Here is a 12,317-nt window from a genome sequence, read left to right as displayed (position 1 = left end):
CTGAAAATACAGATAACATTTATTTCATAATTTTACATTGTTAAATTGCCCAAATCATCCATAATGTATATTCCTTATTTTTATTCCTGTCCATTTTCTGTCCAGTGCTTTGTCCATAGCGAACACTCTAATACCAAGTGGGGCCCGGGATCTTTACATTCATTTTTTACTGGATCTTGTGCACTAAATGAAGACCACCCGAATGAGAACAGAGGCTATGTATGCAGAGCTCGCTATTTAGCAAGCCATGCCACTTGCATTGAGCAGAACCTGAAAGGTAGAAGAAGAATGGGAAAGTTTTAGAATTTAAAAAAAAAAAAGAAAGAAAGTTTCTGATGTGCTCTGATTGGAGGTCATTGACATAGGTAAACAGGGAGTGGGCTAAGTAGAAGCAACTTTTGGTTTAAGGAGTGTTTCGGGCTTCCTATGGTTGATCCTGAATTGGACATAGTGGCAAAAAATAGGAAAACTGGCAACTTTGGACCAAGGGCTGATCATCTTGGACTGGTTGCTACAGAGGTTATCGGTCAGATTTCCTATTATCACATATGATCTATCATTGTCCATTTGTGTGTATAGTGTCTCAATCTTTACAACTAAAGGTTCGTTTTATATCAGTTATGTTTTATGGCACAGATATAATGTACATTTTTATTTTTAAAGAAAAAATATTCAAAAAAAACCAATATATGTACTTGTATGGGTTATTGATCTAATCTAGGTAATCCTGTATTAAAAATGTAAAGGCTGCTATAAGCCTTGTTATGCCCATGATTTATCTCTTTATTCATTCAATCTAGCAAATATTTTCTGAATATGTAAAGTGTGCCAGTTACTATGCTAGATGCTGGGGCTATATTGTTGAGGGAGATAGACATGAACCTGCTCTCACAGACCTGCATTTCTCATGACCCTTAAAGCCAGGCCTATATCCTTCACTGGTTCACCTGCTGGGATGTGTGCACTTTAAGGCAGGCCTAAGCTGGAAACAGTTATATGTCTAGTATTTGACATTGGCAGATTCAGTGGCCACGTGATTTTTAAATGAATATATGAAGTAGTATTTTTAAAATTCTCTAATTCAGTGCAAGTTTTCAGGTCAAAACTGGCCACTGATGGAATCAGTGGGAGGTAACACCTGCTGCAGGACTTCTTAAGGTGCCAACTCTGATTTTCTTGCTGTGAAATGAACTTGTTTTTATGCTGTTCTACTATGATAGATAATGATAGATAAGAAAGCAAGAGTGAGGGGCACCTGGGTGGCTCAGTCAGTTATGCATCTGCCTTCAGCTCGGGTCAGGATCCCAGGGTCCTCAAATGGAGCCCCGCATTGGGCTCCTTGCTCAGTGGGGAGTCTGCTTATCCCTCTCCCTCTGCTTGCAGCTCCCCCTTCTTGTGTTCTCTCTTTCTCTCTCCCTCTGTCAAATAAATAAAATCTTTGGAAAAAAAAAAAAAGAAAGAGTGAGTAACTGAAATATTTTGGCTTCTAGTGTTATCAAATTTGAATTAAAAATAATATTGGTTTTTAGTTTTACTAAGTTTTAATAGAAATGTTTCTTAAATTATGTTTTAAAAACATTTAATAAAGTACATTAAAATATATTTTAATAAAATACAATGTTAAATACATATTCAAGAGTTACTTTCCTTCTCCTTATTAAAGTGCTTTTGGAGTAACTTAGAAAGGAGCAAGCACTGCATTGGAAAGAATGACCTTGAAGAGATGGCTTGGTAAGAGAAAGGTTCCTGCTTCTGTGTTTAGGAGCAGAAAGATCTGAGCTCAGGTCATGAGGTGGGACAACCCTGTATGCATCCTGTTCCTTCAAGTGGGTGTGAAACCCCCAGGACCGTGGCTTTTTCCAGCACTAGTAAGGCTGACGTCTGATGGAACCATCTTCATTAGTTATATTCATCAGGCAAGAAATAAATGCCCAGTCCTGGCCCTGCGCACAGCCTGCTTCAGACCTAGATGGGAACTTAAGAGAGCTGGTGACTGGTGCTTCATTCTTGTCCTGCTTTGGTTTCTTCTCCTTTTTAAGAACCTGATGCTAAGTGGACTCGATGTAATCAGTAAATGACTGATGAGCTCTTTCCCCTTTTCTTAACTCCTGTACTAAAGCGTTGGCAATGATAAAAAATGATACTTATTAAAACGTAACACATATTAAAAAAGTAAAATTTTGAAACTTTTTGTAGCTAAACAAATTAATTAACACAATTTTTAAACATCAGAATGAAGAAAACTGCCCCCTCGTCGTCTGTAGGATTGGTAGGAGCTTGGTTTTTGTTAGAATTCCCCTAGTTTACGTGCCTTTTGTTAAACTATAAAGAGGAAAATTTATTACTATTATATTGTTATAGTTCTGAACACATCTACAATTCCAATCAACATATTTGATTTAAGGGGGGGAAGCAACCTGCATTACACTAAGACCACAAAATCACATTTCAACACTGATAATGAATTATAAAAATGTATATTTTGTTTAACCCTTTAGTAGTAACAATCAAAACCTGGAAACAACCCAGATGTCTTAGACAGACAAATGGTAAAAAAAAAAAAAAAAAAAAAAAAAAAAACATTCATCCAGGGGTGGCTGGGTGGCACAGTGGTTAAGCGTCTGCCTTTGGCTCAGGGTGTGATCCCGGCATTCTGGGACCAAGCCCCACATCAGGCTCCTCCGCTGTGAGCCTGCTTCTTCCTCTCCCACTCCCCCTGCTTGTGTTCCCTCTCTCGCTGGCTGTCTCTATCTCTGTCAAATAAATAAAAAATCTTTAAAAAAAAAACCTCATTCATCCATACCATGGAATATTACTCATTGAGGAAAAGAAACAAATTATATATACATGTAACAATCTGACTACATTTCCAGACAGTCATATTGAAAAGAAAAAGGCATGTCCCAAAAGTTATAAATTCTATGAATTTATAATTCTTTAACATTTTATGAAATGACAAAATCTAGAAATGGAAAGCAGATGAGTGGTTGCCAGGAGTCAGATGTGGGGGGAGGGTTGGTGGCAGGGGGAATATCGGTGTGGCTATACAAGGGCACTGAGGGAACCTATGGTGATGGACATGTTGTATCCTACTGTATCAATGTCAATATCCTAGTTGTTAGTTTTACAAGATGTTACCAATGTGGGGTGGAGGGGGAAACTGGGTAAAAGGGTACATAGAATCTCTCTGTAGGATTTCTCACATGGCATATGAACTTATAATTACCTTAAAATAAAGATTTTAATTAAAAATGTAACGCTCTGGATCCGAAATCAATGAAAATATGTTTTAACCCTGGTAAATCCATTAGCTATAGACAATAAGAACTTTACTTAAATTCTCTGGGTCTGAATTTTCCCATCTGTAAAATGAGAATGTTATAGGCCATGTTAACATGATTAATGAGATTATTGATGTAAAAACTAGATCTTAAAATATTAAAAGTTTAGGTGGAGTGATGGGTGAAATAGGTGATGGGGATTAGGATGTGCACTTGTGATAAGGACCGGGTGTTGTGTGAAAGTGTTGAATCACTACACTGTACACTTGAAACTAACATTGCACTATATGCTAACAAGAATTTAAATAAATACTTAAAATATATATGTAACAAAGACAGCATGGTACTGGCACAAAAACAGACACATAGACCAATGGAACAGAATAGAGAGCCCAGAAATGGACCCTCAGCTCTTTGGGCAACTAATATTTGATAAAGCAGGAAAAAACATCCGGTGGGAAAAAGACAGTCTCTTCAATAAATGGTGCTGGGAAAATTGGACAGCTACATGCAAAAGAATGAAACTTGACCACTATCTCACACCATACACAAAAATAAACTCCAAATGGATGAAAGACCTCGATGTGAGACAGGAATCCATCAAAATTCTAGAGGAGAACATAGGCAGCAACCTCTACGACATCGGCCAAAGCAACCTTTTTCATGACACATCCCCAAAGGCAAGAGAAACAAAAGATAAAATGAATTTATGGGACTCATCAAAATTAAAAGTTTCTGCACAGCCAAGGAAACAGTCAGAAAAACTAAGAGGCAGCCCACGGAATGGGAGAAGATATTTGCAAATGACACTACAGATAAAGGACTGGTATCCAAGATCTACAAAGAACTTCTCAAACTCAATACACGAGAAACAAATAAACAAATCAAAAAATGGGCAGAAGATATGAACAGACACTTTTCCAATGAAGACATACAAATGGCTAACAGACACATGAAAAAATGTTCAAAATCATTAGCCATCAAAGAAATTCAAATCAAAACCACACTGAGATACCACCTTATGCCAGTTAGAATGGCAAAAATAGACAAGGCAAGAAACAACAATTGTTGGAGAGGATGTGGAGAAAGGGGATCCCTCCTACATTGTTGGTGGGAATGCAAGTTGGTACAGCCACTCTGGAAAACACTGTGGAGGTTCCTTAAAAAGTTAAAAATTGAGCTACCCTATGATCCAGCCATTGCACTACTGGGTGTTTACCCCAAAGATACAGACGTAGTGAAGAGAAGGGCCATATGCACACCAATGTTCATAGCAGCAATGTCCACAATAGCTAAATCATGGAAGGAACCGAGATGCCCTGCAACAGATGACTGGATTAAGAAGTTGTGGTCCATATATACAATGGAATATTACTCAGCAATCAGAAAGAACGAGTTCTCAACATTTGCTACAACATGGACGGCACTGGAGGAGATAATGCTAAGTGAAATAAGTCAAGCAGAGAAAGACAACTATCATATGATTTCTCTCATCTATGGAACATAAGAACTAGAATGATCAGTAGGGGAAGAAAGGGATAAAGAAAGGGGGGGTAATCAGAAGGGGGAATGAAACATGAGAGACTATGGACTATGAGAAACAAACTGAGGGCTACAGGGGGGTGGGGGAATGGGATAGGACAGTGATGGGTAGTAAGGAGGGCACATATTGCATGGTGCACTGGGTGTTATACACAACTAATGAATCATCGAGCCTTACATCGAAAACCGGGGATGTACTGTATGGTGACTAACATAATATAATAAAAAATCATTATAAAAAAAAAAAAAGAAAGGGGGGGTAAACAGAAGGGGGAATGAACCATGAGAGACTATGAACTCTGAGAAACAAACTGAGGGCCTCAGAGGGGAGAGGGGGTGGGAGAATGGGATAGGCTCGTGATGGGTAGTAAGGAGGGCAGGTATTGCATGGTGCACTGGGTGTTATACGCAACTAATGAATCATCGAACTTTACATCAGAAACCAGGGATGTACTGTATGGTGACTAACATAATATAATAAAAAAACATTAAAATAAAAATAAAATAAAATAAAATAAAATATATATGTAGTTGCATAAATTCAAAATACATAGATTTTGAGGTAATTTTTTAAAGAAAATACAACATTTTTCAACTTCTATATTACAAAAATGTTTGAATGCTCACATCTGTAAAAGATATAATAATTTATGATGGGTTTTTAGCACTTGTCGGCAGGATCCCAATGTTTCAGAACTCCCATAGGTTGACTGAGGGCTAATATTGCTCCCTTAGCTTCCTTTTCCCTAACGCAGTAGACTCTGAGGCTCTAAAATAAACACTTTAAAAGTTACTGATTTATAATATGTAATATCACTGTTTAAAACATGTGAGAAATACTATTTAAAGCCATTTAGACTCAAATTATTAGGTTGGTACAAGGTAAAATGGTATTGAATGTAATTTGAATTTTAAGTGAATTGCAACAGGAACTTTATATGGATTATCTCATTTAATCCTCAGAGCAATTTTATATAAAATTGGTATTATTCATACATCCATGTGTAGATTTTTTAAAAAGGCACAGAGAAGATAAATAACTCTTCTAAGTCAAACCCCAGTGAATGAAAATGTGTTACTCAAATCAAGCAGCCTTAGGTCTCTGTATGCATTTCTAAAAGCAAAGTGTACCACATGATTTATTGAACTTATAATTTTGGTTTCTTATTTTTACATTGAAATATCTGTGTTAACTGAGGACACCCTTTTGTTACCCTTGATTTAATCTGTCTAATGACTTCAGTGGAAGATGTTGTAAAATGACCAGTAAGCAGTTTATTTTCAAAGACCAGTTTAACTTCTATGGCTACAGTGATAGCAATTCATTTAAACATGGAAAGGCACTGTAATATTTATTTATTTATTTATTTATTTATTTATTTATTTATTTATTAAAGATTTTATTTATTTGACAGAGAGAGACAGCCAGCGAGAGAGGGAACATAAGCAGGGGGAGTGGGAGAGGAAGAAGCAGGCTCCTAGCGGAGGAGCCTGATGTGGGACTCGATCCCAGAACGCTGGGATCAACGACTGCACCACCCAGGCGCCCCAAGGCACTGTAATATTTAGATGGTTGGTTTAGGTAGCAGCAGAGAGGTCAATGTGACCACAGACACAGAAGATCAAGGCTTCACAGTTTCCTCATCTCTCTTTCCTGAAATCTGTGACTCCTTCAAGATTCAGTTCTGGCCTCAACAGCCCCTTGGTGAAGACTGCCTGGCCTCACTGGGGTAAGTGGCCCACTTTTTCCAGGGAGTCCCTACTGCATTTCAGTTCCAACTTCCATTAAACCAAAATGCAAAGACTTCGTGGGAGAATTGCTATTTGCTAAATACTTTTACTGATTGTCTTACAGGACATTTATCTGTTTACATGGATCTCTCTCCCAGTTCACTGGAAGCATCTGGAGGGTAGAAGTAGCCAGCATCTTATTTATCTTTCTATCCCCAGCGCCAAGCAACTGGTGCCTGGTACATAAAAGTTTCTCTGCAAGTGTTAGTTATATGCCATTGGAATTTCAGAATGATTATACAAGCGTCATTCAACTGGACCTGTTATAACTCAAACTTTTCCATTTTTAAAAATTTATTATTTATTTATTTATTCATTCATTTATTTTTTATTATTATGATATGTTTAGAACTTTTCCATTTTATTAGACACATGACTTAGTCTTCTTTGGTAGACATGTTATTCTTGTGTTCAGCTCATGTATGTATTGCACATGTATCAGATGTACTTCAGAATAGTCTGACACTATTCAGTATCATTAATTATAAAAAGTAATTACTATCTCTTCATCCAAAGAGAAAAACAATTGCCTGAAAAGGTTTGTCAGTAGATAATTAGATCTCTTAAATTACTGCCCATGAGTTAGGCACAATGTGGGTATTTGTGCAAATCATCCAGGCAATTTATTATAACAGTGTTTTTTTCTTTCTAAGACATGGCATCACTATTGGTTAATCATCAATATCTTAGCAGGGAATTCTAGTTAAGTATTTTTAACTGTCTAAATTTTTCAGATAAGCAATATATAATTGTTGCATCATTGTTATTGCCTTCTTTTTCTAATGTAAAGTGACACCCCCTGATGAATCACTGGTAAATATTTCATACTAGAATATGAAAATAAAATGAGGCATTGCAAGGACAAAACTTAATTCATTAACTGTCAAAACTAAGTTTAAACAACCTGAAGATGTTCATGACATTTCCTGACTGCTATCTGAACATTCATTTACTCATGAATTATTGAACTCACATTTTAAAACACTTTTCCCAAAACTAGAATAAAAGATATCTGCTCTATAAAACCCCAAATTTTATAAATGGCAATTTAATGCAGTACAAAGAAAGACACTTTAGTGACAAGAATGAGTCATTGATTGAGAAATGAATACAAATTCTATAAAATATTACATTTATTCAATTGGAAATATAAAGCCAGATGAAAAATCTGATACATAGAACATGAATATTCCAGAGTAAAATTACATTATGTTACTAAGCAGTATCAAGATTTTATCATTAAGTGATTTAATAAACTTTCAAAGCTCCAACATAGTAAGCATGTACTAACAGGATGTAATGTTTTAGATAAAGTACTTCACAAAAATCTTCTAAAGGACTTAATCTTGATTCATTGTTGAAAATGACTTAATAATGAGATAGTAAAAAGGAAGAATCTTTTTCCTATATCCACGAATTTGTGGTTGGGAGTAAGTCAGTATTAAAGGATCTCATTAAAGTAAATGGAAGCTATAGGCATTCACTTATTTGAAGGAAGAGAAAGAAAGGGCAAGAAAACACTGGATGTGACTGAATCCTATCTTCATGCAGAGATAAAAGATCAAGGGGGAGCGTTAAAAAATTAATTGATTGATTCATGTCACAAGAAATGATATGGATCAAGGGTCTTTATTTTAAGTTCACAGATTTGAGCTTAGTATACAGCTTACACTTTATCTGTTCTTGGGAGGGGAGATTTTGGTCTTTAATGATTGTCAAAGAGCAGTACTGGTGGAAGAAAAAGTACTGTAGCTGCTTGAACAGGCTTCAAACACATAGTAAAGAGACAGCTGCTCAATTTTCTGATTAAAATCATCTTTGGATATCTGAGCCCAAGAACCAATTATCCCATGAAGGGATAATGATCTCCCTATGGGCTCTGACAGAGACCAAGTAAATGTGACTACCAGCTTTATTTTCTTATCCAATTCCATCCACCTTTGAGCAGTAAAAATAACTTCTGAATTCTGTTGACAAAGTGAATGTGTATTGTGGTTTTCTTTCTTTACATAGATTTGGAGATAGACTGTTAGACAGTTGTGTTTTAGTAGGGAAGCCCCCAGATTTATACACACATCATACTACATTCAGGGAAAATAGAGATGAACTGAAGAACAGAAACTTGGAACACTGGTAATAGAGAGCAGCAGAGAAAAAGCCTCAAGTTAGCAGTGAAGGTCCAGGAAGGGGTGTCATATATAATGTAGGTACAACTTCCGATTGTGCCTGACAGCCAAGCGGGGAGTGGTGGGGAAAATACCACCTCAGTATAGAATAACACATTTGAGGGTATCCTTGAGACCAGAGACTAAGGCGGAAGTTATTAGAGAAATGGAATAACACCAAAATTAAAACAATGGATGGCCCTGAGGAAGATCTTTTGACTAATGAAGGTAAAGCAATAACAACATATTATTAAAGAAAATATTTCTGTCTTAAAAAAAAAACACTATGAATTCTGAACAAAAGAGCTCACTCGTCTGTCAGTGAATTAGCCTAAAAAGGACTTGTATCCAAACATTTCCAAATGGGCTCAGAGAGGGCTGAGTGACAAGGAATTGTGACTCAGTAGTTCAGTTTTCAGAAGTTTATATTTAATGGTTGAAGTCAGCAGAAAAATTTCTTGGATATGGAAGGACTCTGCCTGTCTTGTTTTAAAAGAATTAATGGAAAACATATTCCTTATGGTCATAATATGAATCTAAAGGAAGGATTTAAGAATTTTCAGTTACATTAAAAAACTGACAACATTCACAGTGAAAACAGATGTGGGCACTGCACTCAGTTCCTCATTTATTTACTTATTTACTTAGTCGGTTACTTAGTTATTTAATTATGTTCCGTTAGCCACTGTATAGTACATCATTAGTTTTTGATGTAGTGTTCAATGATTCCATTAGTTACATATAACACCCAGTGCTAATCACAACACATGCCCTCCTTAATACCCATCACCCTGTTACCTTCCCCTCCTCTGAAACCCTCAGTTTGTTCCCTGGGGTCCATAGTCTCTCATGGCTTGTCTCCCTCTCTCATTTCTCCCCCTTCAGATTTCCCTCCCTTCCCCTATGGTCCTCTGTGCTATTGCTTACATTCCACATATGAATGAAACATATGATAATTGTCCTTCTCTGCTTAACATACTTCACTTAGCATAATCCCCTCCAGTTCCATTTAAGGAGTGGTGAGTCCTTGCTTCCAACTCTCGGGGCTACCTGCTTCCTTCCACAGTGGACATATCCCTCTGCTTCCTTTATGCTGTGGTCCTCACACTTATTTAGGAAAAACCCACACTTTACTCACAGAGGTTAATTTCACCTTAGGGGCCCTTCTCTTTCCTCACTTCTGGGTAATTCACAGATTTCTAAAACAGTACATTTTTGAAACCCTGTCATTCAGAGAAGGGAGAGTAAGGTAAGAAAAAACAGTCTAAGAGAAATACTGTAGCAATATATGTCTCGAAGTTTCACCACTACAATGAGGGCAAAGTTTGCTTCAAATCCACGGAACCATATAGGCGCTTCTGAAATCAAATGCACATACACACACACACACAGCCTTCATGAAGATAAAATAGAATTTTCACTGACACTATAGATAAATCCATAATAAAGACAAAAAAAAAAAAAACATTTTCCTACAGGCAACAAAATCTGCAAGCATTTCCCCCACCAGCAATGCACTAACCAGACAGCAGAAAGCACCTTTGTGATTAGTTTTCTTTAACATGGCTGCATCTGAGAGCTTCTCCCACCAATCTCCATAGACGGAAGAGGAATATACCTCCAACACCTTGAGAGATCATGAGTTGCTTCTTTATTTGTTTTCAGTTATGCATTAATACAAATAAACCCAACACAAACTAAAAGGTGGCAAGGTTATAAAAGAGGTAAAATGCCAACAGTTCAGTAAAGATCACTTTCTTCTGCTAATAAAAAGGCTGCTCTGTGTTTATCGCCATATTAGGTACTATAAACTACTTGTCACCTGTAGTTCCTTTTATGATGCCACTTGTGTGACATTTTTGCCAAGATAAAACTAGAGAGACAGAAAATAGCCCCGTGGCTGTCAGGGGCTGGAGACCCAGAAAAGGCTTGGCTTTAAGGGGCCTGAGGGAACAAGTGGTTTAACATGACGGACTTCTTGTGGAGACTCTATAGGTTTATCAAAACTCACAGAACTGTGCACTAAATGAGTTAATTTTACTGTATATAAATGATGGCATAATAAAATAGAGAAAAAAATAAATATAAGCTATGTAAATAACAGAATTATTTATATATAGGAGGAAAAAGAAAGTAGTAGACATAGAGTTGTAATGTAAAGCTCAATGTTTAAATTCCACAAGAAAAACAAAGTACTAATGGATCACAGAATGGGCAAAGATAATTTATACCGCATTTTCTTTTTTTAATTTATACTCACACAGAGTGGTAAAAAGTCTCCACTCACAGATACTGTTTTTGCATGCACAGAATTTGGGTTACAAACCACACCCAAATTCTGTATTTAAAAACATTAGCTTTTTGTGACCTAAAAATTTTTTAAAAATTGCTCTCAAAAATTAATTTCCCCTATTATAGTAACCAAGGCACCTTCTCTAACTTTGATCTACCTATCATAAGTCTAATAACTTTTTTGTATTTACTAAGTTAAAATTTAAAACTATGTATTTTCCATCATTAGTTTTTCATTTTATTTTTATTTATTTTTTTTAGGTATAGTTGACATATAACATTATATGAGTTTCTGGTGTATAATGTAATGATTCAATATTTGTATGTATTATGAAATGATTACTATAATAAGTCTAGTTAACATCCAACACCACATATAGTTACAATTTTTTTCTTGTTCTTGTGATGAGGACTTTTACTCCTTTAACAACTTTCATATATACAATAGAGTATTATTAACTATAATTATCATGCTGCATATTATTTCCCCATGACTTATTTTTTTTATAACTGGAAGTTTGTACATTTTGACCCTTTCACTCACTTTACCCACCTCACATATCAGTGAGATCATACAGTATTTGTCTTTCTCTGACTTATTTCACTTAACATAAATCCCTCAAGGTCTATCCATTTAGTCACAAATGGCAAGATTTCATTTTTTTATGGCTGAATTATTTATATGGCTGAATTATATATTATATAATATATTTATATAATATATAATTATATATATTTATATTTAATATTATATGTGTGATTATATATATATATAATTGATTATATGTGATATATATATATACACACACACACGCACACAATCACACTTTCTTTATCTATTGATCACTTAAGTTTCTTCCATGTCTTGGCTGTTACAAATAGTGCTGCAATAAACGGGAGTGGGTTTATTTCTGACCTCTCTATTGTGTTCAATTGGTCTATATGTCTATTTTTATGCCAATATCACACTGTTTTGATTACTATAGCTTTGTAATATAGTTTGAAATCAGGGATAATGTGATGCTTCCAGTTTTGTTTTTTCTCAAGATTGCTTTGACTATTCAAAGTTGTGTGTGGTTCTATACAAATTTTAGGATTGTTTTTCAAAATCTGTGAAAAATGACATTGGAATTTTAATAGGGATTACACTAAATGTGTAGATTGCTTTGGGTAGCATGAACATTTTAACATTTTGCATTTAACATTAAACATTTTAACAATCTTCTTTCAATCCATCAGCAGAGAA

The sequence above is a fragment of the Ursus arctos genome, unplaced genomic scaffold (assembly GCF_023065955.2).
Source record: "Ursus arctos isolate Adak ecotype North America unplaced genomic scaffold, UrsArc2.0 scaffold_6, whole genome shotgun sequence".
Taxonomy (NCBI): domain Eukaryota; kingdom Metazoa; phylum Chordata; class Mammalia; order Carnivora; family Ursidae; genus Ursus; species Ursus arctos.
The sequence above is the reverse complement of the archived record's forward strand: the minus strand, read 5'-3'. Positions refer to the sequence as shown.